This window comes from Geotrypetes seraphini, chromosome 11 (genome assembly GCF_902459505.1).
Source record: "Geotrypetes seraphini chromosome 11, aGeoSer1.1, whole genome shotgun sequence".
Classification (NCBI taxonomy): Eukaryota; Metazoa; Chordata; class Amphibia; order Gymnophiona; family Dermophiidae; genus Geotrypetes; species Geotrypetes seraphini.
The window spans coordinates 63,202,392-63,221,385 of NC_047094.1; the positions used below are offsets into that span (position 1 = coordinate 63,202,392).

At 43.5% G+C, this 18,994-nt stretch overlaps 1 long non-coding RNA gene across 1 annotated transcript in view; it reads right to left on the minus strand.

The window, feature by feature from the left end:
• Nucleotides 1-487: 487 nt before the first annotated feature.
• Nucleotides 488-18,994, minus strand: part of LOC117369442 — a 49,038-nt gene continuing 30,531 nt past the window's right edge. Inside the window, exon 3 of the long non-coding RNA XR_004541143.1 lies at nt 488-606. This is a non-coding gene — a long non-coding RNA (uncharacterized LOC117369442). The remainder of the gene's footprint in view (nt 607-18,994) is intronic.

Consider the following 18,994-nt stretch of genomic DNA (forward strand, 5'->3'; position numbering starts at 1 on the left):
CATGTATTTCCACTGTAGAATAGGTAACACATGTGTAGATGTTTATCCTGCTTAGTACGGATGTTTAGCCTGTATAGTACGGATATCCATGCGTAAATATTTTCTGAAATCCCTATTTACATGTGCATGTGATCCATATGGATAGATGCCTCTATTGATAAGTGACAATGATTCTAAAATAGCATCCTTAATGTAAGAACTTTATAAACCAGATAAAATGTTTATTTTTTTATATTTTTTATTCACCTGAACTAAATAAAATAGCTGCAGGTCGCCATTTTAAATTGCAGAGGTCAGATATAAATTTGCTGGAGCATCTCAAAATTCTAGCAGTATGTCATAACTTTTCTGGTGGACCATCCATGTTAGTTGAGCAGGAATAAATGGAGAGGGAGGGGATGGTGGTGGGGGTGATAGAGCGGGTGGTGCTGATGGAGGAGGAGGAGGGTGGGGGGGTGAAGGAGAAGGAGGAGGAGGAGGTGAGGGAGGAGGGAGGGGTAAGGGAGGGTATGTGGGAGGAGGAAGAGGAGGAGGTGGAGGTGAAGGAGGAGGTAGGAGTTCGGGTGAGGCTTTCATCTTCACTGGTAACTTCTGATCTGTCAGTATCTGTTAGAAAGGAAAGATGTGGCTGTTAACTCCCCAGTCTTTAATAAGATTTAGATAGTATTTTCTAATTTAGGAAAGTATAGCTTCCAGAAAGCAAGTTATAAACCATAGCCAGTGCAACTGGTCTCCCATGATTATTTGACAAGTGACATAAAATCTAGCTAAAATCTGCTAATGTAAGAAGGCCTCCTAGAGGCGTCTAACATTCAGTAAGTTCTGTTATTTACATTATTCTAAGTTTAGCACCCGTCACCAGACAATAGCGTGCAGGATCTCAAGGAGGCATTTGACAACCCTTGTTATAGTGTCTATTCCTCTGATCCAAGCTAACCCGATTCATCCCTCTTGTCTTCCAGTTCATAATCAAATGCTAATGTAAGAAAGCCTCCTAGAGGCGTCTAACATTCAGTAAGTTCTGTTATTTACATTATTCTAAGACAATAGCGTGCAGGATCTTATGGTGTAGGATCTCAAGGAGGGACTTTGACAACCCTAACATTCAGTAAGTTCTGTTATTTTCATTATTCTAAGTTTAGCACCTGTAATCATTTATTTGTGTTTGTCTTGCATGAATTTTCAAAATGTGTTAAAGCTAATGGCTAGAGAATATATATTATCTCATTGTAGTTTTTGAGGTTAAAATCAAATAAATTCTGGACTCAGTAGTTGTATAATATTGTTTTTATTTCTGGTTAACTGTGTCATTTAACAAAGCATAATACAGTGAACATATCGAATAGACTATATGTTAAATGCAATACAAGTATTAATAAACACAATTAAACATGTGAACTGTGAATAATAACATAGAATACTAAAGAGCATTATAAGGAGTTTGACACGAAAAGACAATTACATAGTCAAAATATAATCTGCTGATGAGGGCGAAAGCCTAAATTCTCAGAAAGAAAAGTATTCTGTATGCTTTTGGAATAAAATAGTTAAGCCTTGAGCTTTAGTTTCAGCATTTGAATTGTAGGATGTACAAGATTATATACATAGATACATACATAAATACAGTACATATATACATATAGAGTACTTCTCGTTCAATGAGAAAATATTGTTCCCCATCAAGGGCAAGCACAGGAACATTGTAGAAATGGACAGGGAGTGGAGGAAACTCCAGTGCATGTTCAACGCCAGTGCTTTGACTTTTTCGCTCTCATTCAGTCAGTGTGTGTGTGCAGCATGAGACACAATAGTGGTCGCTGCAATAGGGGTGGTTGGTGGTGAGGGGTTGGTCCCAAAATCCTGTGTGGAGCGGCAGAGGGGGGTGGAACAGGTGGGACACTGGGTGAGGCTTTGAATGGGGGGGGTTGAAACAGAGGATAGGGTGCGAGAGGAGGGGTATGCTAAGATACCTGCAATGACAAAGAGCATTATAAGCAGTAGGAAATTGAAAAGACAATTACATAGTCTAAATATAGGCTGCTGAAAGAGAAGTACAGTGGTGCCTCACACAACGAACTTAATTGGTTCCAGGAGCAAGTTTGTTATGCGAAAAGTTCGTTATGTGAAACGCGTTTTCCCATAACAATACATGTTAAAAAAAATAATTCGTTCTGTAGCATAAAATATGCTAAGATGACATAAAAAAAGATAAATTTTTTGTTATTATTTTTATTTAGATACATCTAAAAACATAATTGTTTTTTAAAACAACACACATTTTTTAAATTTAAAGACAGAGAGGGCAGCTAAGCGCAGTGCCATCAGTTATCCTGCCCCTCTCAGTGAATTGCCTGGGATGGAGGGAGGGAGAGAAGAAGGCAGATGATGGAAGTGGGAAGAACTTGTGCCGTCAGCATCAGGCACAAGCGGGAAAGCAGCAGCGGTGAGGGGCTAGAAGTTATCTTCCTTTCATTCATGTCCTTGCCACCCCCGTCCCTTGGTCGGTCCCACAATTTCACAATTTCCTGCATATCTCCTCCCTCCATTCTTGTAGCCCATAATCTCCTCTCCTGACATCTCCCTGTCCTTTTACTTCCACTATCTTCCTATCCCATCTCTATTCCCTTTTGTCCCTCTCCCCATGATCAATCATCTCACCACCTCTCTCTTCCCTCACCCTCAGGGTTCAAGATTGCTTCCACTCTTTTTCCTGTTGTTCTCTCTGCCTGTCACCCTATGATTTAGCATCCCTTCTGCCCTTGTCCAATATTTCCCCTTCTCTCCCTCCCTCTCATCCCCTGCTCCAACATACCGTATTTCGACTGCCCTTCCATCCTCAGGCCTGCCAACTTCCACTCATTTACTGCTTTCTCCCATCTCTGCTAAAGCCCGCCCCCCCCCCCCCCGCAGTGATCGGCAACACCAGGCACCCCCCCTCAATCGGTGAAACAGGGCCCCCCCTCGATCGGCGAAACAGGGCCCCCCCTCGATCGGCGAAACAGGGCCCCCCCTCGATCGGCGAAACAGGGCCCCCCCTCGATCGGCGAAACAGGGCCGGCGACTGCTTTCTCCCGCTGCTGTTGAAGTCTGTAAACAACTTTAACACAAGCCACGGGGCTCTAACAGTGCGTATGCTGCCAACTGCTTCCTTCCTCCTTCCTCTCCCCTCATGATGTAACTTCCGATTTGGTTGATGGAGGAGGAGGAGGAGGGTAGCCGGTAGCGTCACGCACACTGCGCGGAAGGATGCAGCTCGGGCGACTTCGTTGTGTGAAACGAAGTCCGTTGTACGAATCAAGACAAGAAGTTCGTTGTGCGCAGCGTTCGCTGTGCGAGGCGTTCGTTATGCGAGGCACCACTGTATTCTGTTTAACAGAGTACTTCTCGTTCAATGAGAAAGTGTTGTTCCCCATCCTCACTGTCATCTGAAGAAAGAAAAAGATAAATGCAGGTAGTGTCTGAAATATATGTATTGAATGAAGAACTGTTAATGCTTAAAAAAATTATTAGTTAACAGAAATATTATGACTGCAAGGGCAAGCACAGGAACATTGTAGAAATGGACAGGGAGTGGAGGTAACTCCAGTGCCTGTTCAACGCCAGTGCTTTGACCCTTCGCTATCAATCAGTCATGATGGAGTACTTCTCTCTAAATGCAAAGTTACTGTTCCCCAATAAGAGGAAACGTCGTAATATACTTCAAATGGCCAGCGCGTGGAGGAAACTCCAGTGTCTGTTAACCACCAGTGCTTTGACCCCTCGCTCAGTAAGTATCTATTACATTTACATAGTAAATGAAATAGAGGAAAGGGAACACATACCACGTTCCACTGTGAGGTCTTTGAACTCCTTCATTATTGGTGATAATGGAGTGCATTTGGGGAGTGGGATTTTATACCTCCTGAAAAAGATTATTCTCATGCTATTACTTCAGGAGACCTGTTTATCTGTTTTATTAATGGTAATACAGCAATCACATTGTTAGGTTATGAAAGGAAAGTTGATCACATAACAACTATCCTGTCATGTACATGAGTATCCCAGCCACCTCCTGGAACAGGTGTAGTATGTTGCCCACAGCCATATTCAATATTTGCACCACTGTCTGAATATCCTCTGCTGTTACAGACCTGGGCAGAGGATCAGTGAGCATAGCAGCATGAGGGAATGAAGGAGGGCATTTGTGAAGAGGGATATTATACCTCCTGAAAAAAGATTATTCTCATGCTATTACTTCAGAAGACCTGTTTCCCTGTTTTATTAATGGTAAGTAGTTCTAGGATTTAAAAGCAAACTAGATGCACATCTCCTTACGAGAGGCATAGAGGGATATGGATGACAAAAATTACACCATGTGTACACCTGGCTGGGCCTCCACGTGTGCGGATCACCGGACTTGATGGACCGAAGGTGTGATCCGGAGATGGCAGTTCTTATGTTCTTATGTAGCCCATGCCTTGAAATCTCACAAACCCACAGGAATCATAGGTGGATGGGGGGGGGGGAGTGCAAAGTCCCAGGGGATATGTCTAGGCACAGGTTTATACCTCTCTCCCTGCGCTGAGCAAACCAGCAGGAGAAGTATGATGATAAATTGGTCCGCAACATCCTCCTGTTCTACCACTCAGACCCAACTCACACTTTCAACCATGTGGCACTATGGAATTCCATAAGGTTCAAACCACAAATTGGGCCCTGGATGGCACAGACAGATGTGGCTGAGATATTACTTTTCTTCTTCATCTCAGTTCATATTGGCTAAACTGCTAAGAATGAAGAGATAATAATCAGCAGGAGAAGGGAGGGCACAGAGTATGTAATGTGGCAGGGGATAAACTGAGGAAAAATACAAGAGTGGAGAGACAGATAAGGAGATAAAAAAAGAGAAGGTGTATGCAGGGCTGATGTAAGAGTATTGGGCACTGTAGCCAAATCTTCAGCCTTACCTTACTCAAGGAACGCAGAGAGAGGGGAGACAAGATCGAGACGTTCAAATACCTCACGGGCCGTATCGAGGTAGAAGAAGATATCTTCTTTTTCAAAGGTCCGACGGCGACAAGAGGACATCCATGGAAAATCAGGGGCGGGAAATTGCACGGCGACACCAGGAAATACTTTTTCACCGAAAGAGTGGTTGATCGCTGGAATAGACTTCCACTTCAGGTGATCGAGGCAAGCAGCGTGCCTGATTTTAAGAAGAAATGGGATCGTCACGTGGGATCTCTGCACAGAGATAAATAGGGGAGGGTCATTAGGGTGGGCAGACTAGATGGGCCACGGCCCTTATCTGCCGTCTTTTTCTATGTTTCTATGTTTCTATTACCCTGCCCCCTTCAACCTTTGATAATTAAACTCAATAATCATGCCAACAATTCTCCCTAATAATGCTGTAAAATTACATAATTGGACATCATTCTTTTAAATATTAAAGAGTGCTAGGTAAGTATGTGTGTGTCTACTCTCTCTGCATTAATTCTTTCTGTTAGTGCAGTTGTCAGGAACTATGCTTGACTACTGCTGATCTTGGCCACCCCTCAGAAACCTCCATCCTAGGCAACTGCCTATTCTTTGCCTAATTCTTTGCCTAATAGGAATATGAGGTTTTCCATATCTTTTATCAAATGTGTCGCTCTCTTCTTGATCCTCTTGAGTATCACCATATCCTTCTTAAGGTACGGTGACCATATTGACGCAGTACTCCAGATACGGGCGCACCATTGCCCGATACAACGACAGGATAACTTCTTTCATTCTGGTTGTAATACCCTTCTTGATTATACCTAGCATTCCATTCGCTTTCTTAGCGGCTGCTGTGCACTGTGCCGACGGCTTCATTGTCTTGTCGACTATTACCCCAAGTCCCTTTCTTGGGTACTCTCACTCAGTAACAGCCCTCCCATCGTGTAGTTGTATCTTGGGTTTTGTTTCCTACGTGCAAGACTTTGCATTTCTCTACATTGAACTTCATCTGCCATCTCATCGCCCATTCCTCCAGTCTGTTCAGGTCCCCGACGTCACCAGCCGAACTCCCCCATAAAAGGGGAGGAGCCAACGGCACGCGGCAAAGGCGAGCGGCAAAGGTGCTCGCCTTAGCGAGAGCGCCTTTGCGAAGGGCCTCATACAACTAACTATTTAACTTTTAAACCATCTTTTAGACTTTCTATCCAACTCTCAAACCGCAGATCTTTCTAACTAGCCAGAAAGCAGACAGACTTCTCTAACTAAACAACAGCCAGACCTTACCAGTCACTCTATCCTTAAACTTTCAAACTATTTAACGGGCTGCCCTTTCTAGCCAACTAACAAACAAGCAGACTAAACTAGCATTTAATTATCTAATTACCTCTATCCTTCAAACTTTAAAACTCTTGACAGGCAGACTTTCATACTATCTAACAGCAGACTCCTCGGGCTGCCCTTTCTAGCCAACTAACAAAAAGGCAGACTAAACTAGCATTTAACTATCAAATTACCTCTATCCTTCAAACTTTCAAACTCTTGGCAGGCAGACTTTCATACTATCTAACAGCAGACTTCTCGGGCTTACCAACAAACAGGCAGACATCTCAACTAACAACTACAAAATAAAACAACAACAAAAAAATAAACCTTTTCAAAATGGCAGGAAGAACAAGAAGCAACAGGGCTACAATCAAGACCGGCAGCCAAGTCACCGAAGGGATCCAGGGGATGGCCACGGTCCACGTTCAGACAGAAGGAGAGCTAGGATGGAGGTCAGAGGTCTCTGTACAGATGTACAGATGACTGCAGTTGCCACACAGACAGAAGAGATGGTTCACCTAGACGGAGACATTTTGCAGGATCTGAGAAGCCTGAGAGAGGAGGTACAACGCCTGAGAAGCATCCGAGACGACGAGGCCTTCATCGACGGGGTCATCCAGGAGTTGTCCCAGATCACCGAGCAGGAGCCAGACAAGACCATCCTCAGGACGCCCAAACCATCCGTACCTGTAACTCTAAAACCAACGATTGGGGTACAAGAAGAGGCTGGAGACGCTGACTCCTGGCATCTAGTAACCTCATCCACCGGCAAACTCTTACTCTTCTTCTGTCTCTCTCTCTCATACACAGGGCAGTTTTACATCGACCCCACTAATCACCTTGAGACACAGATTCCAGCTGTTAGAGGAGGGACCTGCCAATGAAGTGCAGGAAGTTGTGGATGAGGTACAGGAGGTTGTCCAACAGCCGGTTTCAGTGACAACAGATCAGCTCCCCCCAAAGAAGCGCAGAGTGGTAGTCATCGGGGATTCCCTGCTGAGGGGCACCGAGGGACCAATTTGCAGACCTGATGTGCTATCAAGAGAGGTTTGCTGTCTGCCAGGTGCCAGGATCCGAGATGTAACCGCCAGCCTAGACAGACTAATCAGGCCCCAGGACCACTTCCCCATGCTTCTCATCCACATCGGAACGAACAACACTGCCAGGAACACCCCGGAGAGCATATCTGAAGACTTTGGAGCCCTGGGTGAGAAGCTGAGGAGGATGGAAGCGCAGGTGGTCTTTGTCAGCATAACTATTGCTAGCAATCAGCATTTTCAGTTGGCATAACTAATGTCAGCAAAGGCCTATGGGAAATTATATCAATCTGACTCTGGCATGTGAATGCAGATAGACCCTGAGTGCAGGAAGACGGTTTTAAGTAGCCCTAATTAAATCAACTTGCAACTAAAAGGTGTTAATGTGTTAATGTCTGATGCTTAAGGATATACAATGGGTCCAGGTGCACAGATAACTAAAGTTAATCAGAAACTATTGTCAGAGACAGACTGGAAATTACATATGACTACAGCCTATTTTTCTCCTATTTACAAAGGAGGGGGGAAGTTTAACTTCTATTGAAGCTCAATAGTTTTTCCTTATTCAGAATAAGATTCCAAACTATAAAAGCCTTCTCTCTGCAACACACATGAGTCTATCTCTTTCTCTGTCTATCTCTCTGTCTATCATTCTCTTTATCTATGGAACCCGAAGCTTAGACCATCACCCCATCCCCCTTTCTCTCTCTCTCTCTCTCTCTCTCTCTCTCTCTCTCTCTCTCTCTCTCTCTCTGGCTCTCCCTAGAACTTCAGACTCTCTGTCTCTTTGCCTCTGAACTCTGTAAGGCAGGGAAACTGCTTTGCTCTCTCCTTAATTGTAATGCTTCTGAATATTGCTTTTCTGTAAGACTATTTCTATAATATATTCTTTATGCAATCACTTCTGGCTGTGTTTCTTATTTGATTCTACTCCTGGTGAATGTTCTGTGAGGGAACTGAACCTGGGACCTGGCGTGTGTAAGGGCGCCTCACATAACCCCTACAAACTAACCTTGTGTGGGACCTGATCTATCAAACCTTACAGTCTTCTCCTCAATCCTCCCAGTGAGGGGCAAGGGAAGAGCCAGGGAGGATTGTATCCAGAGGACCAACAACTGGCTACAAGGATGGTGCAAGAAGATGAACTTCGGATTCCTGAACCATGGAGAGGCGCTACAAGGACTACAGGGACCAGATGGACTCCACCTGACCAGAAGGGGAAAGAACGTCTTTGGACACCGATTAGCCCACCTACTTCGTAGGGCTTTAAACTAGGTAAGTTGGGGGAGGGTAACCACTCACATAATGGAGCAAGTAACCAACCTGGCGGGGTAAGTTGCCAATCCATTACTGAGTCTGAGGTAAGTACACACTGCATTTCCGAGGCAGAGGTAAGTACACAAATAACAAACAGTGCTATAGGAGTCCAATTAGCTCAAGCAGGAACATCAACACAGAAACACAACAAACATAAGGTATGGAGGGCCATGTACGTTAATGCCCACAGTTTGGGCAATAAGATTCTGGAATTAGAAACAGAAATGAGGAACGCCAACCTAGATGTGGTGGCGATATCCGAGACTTGGTTCACGGACTCCCATGGGTGGGATATGGCTATACCGGGATACAACTTACTTCGTCGGGACAGAGAGGGCAAATTGGGTGGAGGGGTGGCACTATACACTAAAGAGGACATCAAAGTTACCAAAATCACAGATGTCAAGTTCACCTGGGAATCCCTCTGGGTAAATTTAGCTAGGGGGAAGGACAAATGCCTGTATCTTGGCGTAGTATACAGACCTCCAAGACAACAGGAGGACATGGATATAGAACTGGTCGAAGACATAGAAAATATCACATTACGTGGAGACACGGTACTGTTAGGAGACTTCAATATGCCTGATGTGGATTGGAACAAACTTTCCACTGCGACCAGCGGCAGCAGGAAGCTATTAATCTCTATAAGGGGAGCCAGACTCAGACAAATGGTATTAGAGCCCACTAGAGATCAGGCGATACTAGACCTGATACTCACCAACGGAGAAATTGTCACAGAGGTCTCGGTAGGCGACACGTTGGCCTCCACTGACCACAACATGATATGGTTCAACCTAAGGAAAGGTTTCACTAAGTCAAGCACATCTACCAAGGCCCTCAACTTTAAGGGCACAGACTTCGGAAGCATGGGGGAGTCCGTCGGACACTTCAAAACCATGCCGAATCAGACAATGTAGAGGTGAGGTGGTCGACTCTGAAATCAACAATACACGAAGCAACCAACCACTACATAAAATCAATAAGTAAACGGCGATGAAACAATAGACCACAGTGGTTCTCTGCGGAGATCTCGGACCTCATAAAAAAGAAGAAAAGGGCGTTCATCTTCTACAAACAATCAGGGAAGCAAGAACCCAAGGAAGACTATCTGGCCAAGTCTAAAGTGGTCAAAACAGCAGTCAGAGAGGCCAAACTGCGAATGGAGGAGAATCTAGCGAAGAACTTCAAGAAGGGCGATAAATCCTTCTTCAGGTATATTAGTGACAGAAAAAGGAACACAGACGGGATAGTATGCCTTGGAAAACCCGACGGGAGATATGTAGAATCAGACTCCGATAAAGCCAAACTATTAAATGAATACTTCTGTTCTGTCTTCACTTGCGAGGCACCGGGATCTGGCCCTCAGCTGCAGACAAAGGAAAGCTCGGAAGACCCATTTCAAAATTTCGAGTTTATGCCCAGCAGTGTCTACTCTGAGCTATCGAGACTCAAGGTGAACAAAGCTATGGGACCAGACAAACTACACCCCAGGGTGCTCAGGGATTTATTGTAAAGAATTGTTATTTACAGTATGTATTTTTTGTTTTCAGTGACTTCACTACCAGCTTTAAATCCAGCTGTATTGTCGGTTCCCTGACGCAGCTACGAAACGTGCACGTCGGAACCAGTCACTATTCAAAGTTAAGTTTTCTATAACTATAAAATTTATGAAAACAGTGATATTTTCAGCATAGCTTTTTAGCTAGCGCATGAATAGGTGCTTTAAATTAAAAAATCCTTTTTGAACACTGCAATGATTGGTAGGTGAGGCCGAGTAATCAGCCTTCATGTCTCTGAGCAGAGTTCTAAACAAAAAATAATTTTTCTAAGTGCATTGATGAATCAGTGGTGACTTTGTTTTTGTTCTAATCGAATCTGATCGGCTTCTTTGACTGGGTAACAAAAAAGCTGGATATAGGGGAGTCCCTGGACAACGTGTACCTAGACTTCAGCAAAGCATTTGATAGCGTCCCGCACCGCAGGTTATTGAGCAAGATGGGTTTGATGGGATTGGGTGAAACATTAACTACATGGGTTAGGGACTGGCTTACAGGAAGACTTCAGGAGGGTGGTGGTGAACGGTACCCCCTCCGATACGATGGAGGTGATCAACGGAGTACCGCAGGGCTCAGTCTTGGGCCTGATCCTCTTTAACATCTTCATAAGAGACTTGGCTAAGGGACTTCGAGGTAAAATTACATTATTCGCCAATGACGCCAAGCTATGCAACATAGTAGGCGAAAGCACAACAAACAAAAGCACAGTGCCCGACAATAGCTCAGTGCCCGAAATAATGACGCAGGACCTATTCCTGCTGGAACATTGGTCAGAGACTTGGCAACTGAGTTTCAATGCCAAAAAATGCAAGTTCATGCACCTTGGCGGGAAAAATCCATGCAGGACCTACACCCTGAATGGTGAGATCCTAGCAAGGACAGTGGCAGATAGCGACTTGGGGGTGATCATTAGCGAAGACATGAAGTCTGCCAATCAAGTGGAGAAAGCTTCATCCAGGGCCAGACAAATCATGGGCTGTATCCGTAGAAGTTTCGTCAGCCGTAAGCCCAAGGTGATAATGCCGCTGTACAGATCCATGGTAAGACCCCATCTGGAATACTGTGTACAATTCTGGAGACCACATTACCAAAAGGATGTGCTGAGAGTTGAGTCGGTTCAGCGTATGGCCACCAGGATGGTCACAGGACTCAAGGACCTTCCATATGAGGAACGGCTGGGCAAGTTACAGCTATACTCACTTGAGGAACGCAGAGAGAGAGGAGACATGATTGAGACGTTCAAATATGTCACGGGCCGTATCAAAGCAGAAGAAGATCTCTTTTTTCTTAAAGGACCCACGGCAACCAGAGGGCATCCGTTGAGAATCAGGGGAGGAAAATTCCATGCCGACACCAGAAAATATTTCTTCACCGAAAGGGTGATTGATCACTGGAATAATCTTCCGCAACAGGTAATTGAGGCCAGCAGTATGCCAGACTTTAAGAAAAGATGGGATTGGCATGTGGGATCACTTCATGGGCGTAGTTAGGGGGTGGGTCATTAGTGTGGGCAGACTAGATGGGCCGTGGCCCTTTTCTGCCATCATTTTCTATGTTTCTATGTATATCATTTATAAATACATTAAATAGCAGCTGTCCAAGCACCGACCCCTGTGGAACACCGCTTGTGACCCTCCTCCAGTCCGAGTAATGGCCCTTCACTCCTGCCCTCTGCTTCCTACCCACCAGCCGATTTCTGATCCATCTGTGTATTTATCCTTCCACCCCATGGTTCTTCAGTCTCCGAAGTAGGCGTTCATGGGGTACCTTGTCAAAGGCTTTTTGGAAGTCTGAGTATATGATGTCTATAGAGTCCCCTTTGTCCATCCATTTGTTAATTCCTTCGAAGAAGTGCAATAAATTCGTTAGGCACGATCTTCCCTTGCAGAAGCCATGTTGGCTTGTTTTCATAAGTTTATTCCTTTCTAGATGCTCCTCGATGCTATCTTTAATCAGCGCTTCCGCCATTTTCCACGGAACCGAGGTCAGACTTACCAGTCTATAGTTCCCTGGGTCACCTCTTGATCCCTTTTTAAAGATGGGTGTAACGTTGGCTATCTTTCAATCCTCCGGGATCACACCTGTTTTCAGGGATAGATTACAAACTTGCTGTAGTAGTTCTGCTATTTCCTCCTTAAGCTCTTTGAGTACCCTGGGGTGGATTCCGTCCGGGCCCGGTGATTTGTCAGTTTTTAGTTTTTCTAACTGCCTGTGTACGTCTTCAAGATTTACTTCCATGGATGCTAATTTTTCTGCTTGTTCTCCTTTGAAGATTTGTTCAGGTTCCGGTATGTTGGACATGTCCTCATTTGTAAATACTGACGAAAAGAACGTGTTTAGTCTTTCTGCTACTTCTTTCACCACACCCTTCCTATCTCTGTCATCCAACGGTCCCACCTCCTCCCTGGCCGGCTGCTTCTCTTTAACGTGTCTGAAGAATGGTTTGAAATTTTGTGATTCCCTGGCTAGCTTCTCCTCATATTCTCTTTTTGCTTTTCTAACCACGAGGTGACATTCTTTTTGATACTTCATGTGTTCTTTCCAGTTTTCCTAGGTTTTACCCTTTTTCCATTTCTTGAATGAATTCTTTTTATCACCTATTGCTTTCTTCACTTCTTTAGTTATCCACACCAGGTCTTTTGTTCGGCTCTTTTTGCACCCTTTTCTGAATCTGGGGATATACAGATTTTGTGTCTCACTCACCGTGTCCTTGAATAGAGACCAAGCTTATTCTACAGTCTGCCAATTCTTTGAGCTGTTCCTAAGTTTCTTCCTTACCATTACCCTCATCGCTTCGTAGTTTCCTTTCTTGAAGTTGAAAGTTGTTGCTGTGGTTCTCTTTACCTTCGATATTCCTACTTCAACTTTGAACTTGATCATATTGTGATCGCTGTTTCCCAACGGTCCCACTACTTCCATTTCCTTTGCAGGTCCTCTTAGCTCATTAAGGATTAGATCTAGAGTGGCATTCCCTCTCGTCGGTTCTCTGACAAGCTGATCCATGAAGCAGTTCTGTATAGCCATAATGATAGTGTTGCCGCTTTTGCATTCTCGTTTCATCTCGGCTTCCATTTCTTCATCAGTAGCTTCGGTTTGCTCAGGTGGACGATAATACTGGCCCATCTTTATCTCGGGCCCTTTCCTTCCCAGTATTTTAATCCATAGCGATTCCAATTTGTTGGTCGTCGCTGCTGTGTCCACTCTTGTCAAGTGTATGCTGTCTTTTATGTATAGGACTATTCCTCCTCCTTTCTGACCTGACTTATCTTGGAGATAGAGTTTGTACCCCGGCAGTGCTATGTCCCATTTGTTTTCTTCATTCCACCATGTTTCGGATACTCCAATGATGTCTAGGTTCTCAGTTTTGGCCACGACTTCTAAATCCCCCATTTTGTTCCTTAGGCTCCTTGCATTAGTATATAAGCAATTTAAGTCCTGGTATTTTTTCGTCTTCATTTCCTTTCCCTGTGCTTCAATCTTTATTTTCTTTTCCTGTGCTACAATACTCTTATCCTCCTCTTCTGGATCAGTCATCTCCTGTGTTTTGCCCATTGTTTCTTCCCAGCATTTTACCCACTTGGTATCTTCATGGGATACCTTTTTCCGAATCGTTGACTCTTGGTAGACTGTTGGCTTTCCCCTTCTTCTTAGTTTAAAGCCTGCTCCATTCCTCTCCTGATATTGTTTGCTAGAAGTCTAGTTACCGCCGCGCTCAGGTGCAGTCCATCTCTCCTGAAAAGCTTGCTCTTGCCCCAAAACATTGTCCAGTTCCTCACAAAGTAGAACCCCTCTTCCTCACACCATCTCCTCATCCATGCATTTATTGATTATAGTTCCATCTGCCTCTTCACATCTGCCCTCGGTACTGGTAGGATCTTTGAAAATGCAATCTTCTGAGTCCTCATCTTCAACTTCCTTCCCAGAATCTTGAACTGTTCTATCAGTGCACTTCTACTGACATCATTTGTCCCGATGTGGATCATTACTGTAGTGTCTTCCATCTCTGCTCCGTCTAGGATCTTTCTGATTTTGTCAACGATGTCCTTTGTTCTCGCTCCTAGGAGTCAGGTCACCAGTCGATCCTCTCTCCAACCTGCTATGTGACTGTCTACTTACCTTAGGATTGAGTCTCCCACTAGGATCGCAGACTTTCCCTTCTTCAATTTTCGCTTCGGTCGCAGGTCTGTGTCCTCGGAGTGCTTCGCTGCTTCTTCTTCTATGTCCTCAGTGTGCTTCGCTGCTTCTTCTTCTGGGTATCGACTAGATCTTTCCTCTCCTTCCTGCGAGATTCCTCTATGGGTTTCTTCCTTTGAGTCATCTTCCCCTTGTTCTCCCTTCCATGTTGGTGTGTCTTCATCTTTCCTCTGATGTTCATGTTCTTCCACCCTCCTCCTGTAGGCCTCCTCAATGAATTCCTCAAGTTCTCTGACTTCTTCCTCAATGTGTCTCCCTCTTGTGAAGTCCTCCGCTGTCCTGAAAGAGTGCTTATCAAGGCAAATTGACTTTTATAACCAGTGCAAACTTACCAATGATTGTTTTCCTCTTGGTGTGGAAGAAACTGGTGAGAGACTGATAAATACTTACCCTGAGGAAAGGGTTGATACAGCCTTATGCTGACATAGTAGCCAAGCCAACTGAACTGTTTGTGTTTGGTTTTACTTTTGGTTTTGAATTTTGAACATTGGTTACATTGATGGGCACAACAGTTTTGTTGAATAAAGCATTATTATTTTGGGAGAACTGTGCTGTTCGGACTTTAGTTTCCTGACATTATTATAACCAGCAGGGCTTTCAACCTTTTGAAGGCACGCCAAAATTTGTGATTTGCACACTACCCGGTATCCGATCCAGAATCCAGTACCGGGAGTGTGACAATAGTTATCTAACTGAGAGGGAGTTAAGAGTTGAAAGCAGCTTCAAAAAAAGTAGGCTTTTAGCTTGGATATGAATACTGCTAGAGATGGAGCATGACATATTTGGCAGCCTGTTCCAGGTATAGGGTGTAACAAGAAAGAAGGGACAGAGTCTGGAGTTGGCAGTAGAGGAGAAGGGTACAGATAAGAGGGTCTTACCTGATGAACAGGCTTCCCCTACCAACTTAGGAAAGCTGGCGGGGGTGGGGAGTTATTGAATCCACTAAACATAATTGCCAGAAAATGGTCCCACAATTCCAACCCAAAGGATCTTCTGTGGATTCAGCCCCACAACCCCCACCGAAACAATCAGCGGCTAAATTCTCCCCCAGCAAAGGTAGAGAAAAAAACCCATAGTTCACAGTCCTTTTCACCAAGGCAGAGGTTCTCCGTGGTGAGCTTAGCAAATCTCACCTACACACAGCCAGCACTAAGTCCTACATTCATCAAACACAATGCAGTTCAAAAAGAGAAAAAAACCCTCAACTTTCCTCCATGCAGACTTCCTCAGGTTCCAAGGCAATGTCCATGGGTTCTTCTTTCTGTGAGCAATCTGGCTGGCTTGCCAGTGGGGAATCATCCAAATCTCTCATCTCAATCTCATTCCCCAGTTTGAACTCTGGAGCACCTTGTTATGTGTCTCCTTCCTCTGCTGGATCAAGACTGCCTGCCTTCAGCTTGCTCTGCTCAGCTTGTCTAGCTCTCAGAAAGCCACGCTCTAACCTGAGTGGGGGATGGGCAGGCTTTTGCTTTTGCTGAGTCTTCCCCTGCTGCTCAATTAACTTCAGCAGGTGAGTCCTGAAAGAGCTAAGAGCCTGTCTCCTAGGTTGTGCTTTGCTGGGAGCTACTCTAGGCTTAGAGGAGTGAGTGTTCTCATGCTGTTTCCCCTCCTCCCAGGGCTCCTGCTCTTGGGCACTCTCATTAAAGACAGAGTCTTGTTGCCTACTAGCAGAAGAGTTGCTGCATTGATCAGCTCTCTTCAAGGTTAGCTTTTTTTGTCTTTTAACTGGAGCTAGCCTAGCTGCAGTTCTGGGCTTGTGACACTATACACATTGTATCATTTCTTCTTCCAGAAATTCCCACCCATGAGATGTCCCGTCTGTTTGTTCAAATTAGCTTGTAAGCTCTTTTGAGCAGGGACAGTCTATTAAATGTTAAATGTACAGCACTGCACACACCTTTCAGCGCTATAGAAATGATGTACATGTGAAAGAGATGATTTGGTCCAGATGGGGAGGGAAATGATTGCCCTAGCCATGCTTACCTTCCTACATAACATAACATAACACCGGAAAAAAAACTTTACGATGGCCTCCTAGCCACCCAAGCAGCGAAACTGGATAACCAAATCTCCAATCTGCTGATAATGACCACGGACTACAGGTTATTCAGAAAAGAAATAAAGACCATACTCTTCAAGAAATCCCTGATTAAGTCTTAACATCACGATTACCTCATTCCTCCTATCTTCTTTTTAACTCCCTGAGAATACCCTCACTATTCTCTACCTTCACTAGTCATGACCACTGATCTCTTCTTGTAACAGACCACTGTTCTCTTCTTGTAACAGACCAACCTTAAATCTTTTGTAATCCGCCTTGAACCGCAAGGTAATGGCGGAATAGAAATCTCTAATGTAATGTAATTTCTAGACTGCATAACCAACAAGTTCTATGCGGTTTACAAAAACTTATCAAAAGCGTACAATGAGGAATGTTAGAACATAAATTTTTGTAAAAAGAAAATCTGTTGTTTTCTTGGTTGTTCATAAGAAATTTTGAAAACAGAAAAGTTTACAGTTGTTTTCTAAATTGTTCATAGGTAGAAGATGTCAAAAATCTCTATCATGATATGCTGCTTGATATGCCAGCGTATGGTCAAGATATTTCTTACTTTTACATCCATTAACTGATGGAAAGGCAAAAAGAGCATGTGACTTTTTGCTATTCTTATAAGATGCTATCCAGTCTTCATTGCTTCTTACACTGGTGCTTAATCTCCACCCCAAATCTCCCTCCCCCAATTCTTTCTCCCTTTGCTCCCCATTCTCCAATGCCCATTTTAAATATTCCCCTTCCCTGAGATCCCAAGAAATCCTATCCTCACAACAATGCCCCTTCCTCTGTTTTCTGCATTGATCATGAACATTCTTTTTTGCCCACCTCCCCTTACAAAAACTTTAACCACATTTCCTAATAAAAAAATGTACATTTGATATACAATTGTATGTAAATTCATCGCAATTATGTCAGTGTGTTTCAAAAAAAATTTGCTACAGGAAATAAAGGACTGTGAGTTTAAAAGCTTTGTAGAAATTCTCTAAAATTTTAGATTGATTACATTTGATCAACCACCTTTCATTTAAAAGCGCAAGATGGCTTATAATAAAAAAGTAGAAATTAAACAGAGAAGAGCATATTATATAAAATAAAAGAACTAATACAAATCAAACTCTAGGCCATGATGCTCAAAATTCTGGTGCTATAGCAAACGACATCCATCCCATATTACAGTGACAGAGCAGAAAAATAGCCCTCCAATATTCAAAGCTAATAATATTCAAATTTTATGCATGCTGTGAAAGTGAAAGTGAAAGCAAGAGGGAGGACTATGCCTGGTACAAGCAAATCAAAGTTGTATGGTAAATGCAGATCTTTTTGCTCATATCCAGGAAAATCCAAAAGAGAAGCACACAGCGGTGCTATTCCTCTGTGCCTTTAAATATGTATAAGCTTTTTCAATTATTTTTTTCACTTGAAAGTCTTATACAGTACTTAAGTGCAAAAAATAGATGTCAACATGTATTTTCACTTTCAGGTTTGCTTGGGCTCACTCAATTGTTTCTTAGTATAAGAGGCTTCCAAAAGAAATTAAAACCGGCAGATTTTAAACTGAAAATCAAAAGAAATACACTTTTCAAACTCCCCAACATCAGCTCTGACCTGGAAGCAGATTTCCTTTGGTAAAAGCAGGGTTTGTGTGTTTTTCTCCAAACATTGGGAAGGCGTAACAAATAACCTCATTAACATTTGATCAACTATATTTAATTACAATTTGTGGCCATCTCTGAAAGCATCTGGGAGATGTCTGGATGGTCCAGAAAACAGGAAGAGTGTGGATTTGCATCACTCATAAGTGAGCACCGCGTAGCTGAGGTCAGAGGAGTGTCTAATTTTAACTGCAGCAGGGACACCGAACTTGGTCATTGACTAGCCTTGCTTGGCGAAATGCATCAGGCATGGTTCTTGGGAGTACCTTGAATAAACCTGATTTGAATCTCCTTATTTTCTGCCAATCTTCTTTTGTTTCATGTTGGCTTCTTTGGTGGACTGCTTGCCTTGTTCCAATATAAGTTAACATACATTTCATTACATTACAATGTACTTGTTAACCGCATTACCAAAAGTTCTATACGGTTTACAAAAAATTATTAATTATAACATACTACATAGAAAGAATGGATTAATTAGTCAAATATTTAAGGAAAAGATAGATTTTCAATTTCTTCCTGAAATGTTTGTAAGAATCAGCGGAAAGCAGCAATGAATTAAATTTCTACATGGAGTGGAACGTATGAGAGGAGTTACAGGTTTGGTTGTTTATTCATACTGTGACAGGGAAGTCCCTGTCACGTCCAAAAGCCCTGCTGTAAAGCCAGCTCTCCCTAAAATAAAGCCTATACACCAAGCCAAAAGCCAGGCTTTAACCTAGCCAGAGAGAAAAGTGAAAAGGCAGGTGATTCAGCAGTCAGAAATTCAGGCATGGAGGGTACCTAAAACACAATCTAGCCTCTATTATTCCTTTCTCTGCTCTAAGGAGAAACAGAGTCAACACAGAAGGGGGTAGAGTTTGCTACTGTCTCTGCAGTCACCTAAGCCTCAAGCAGGAG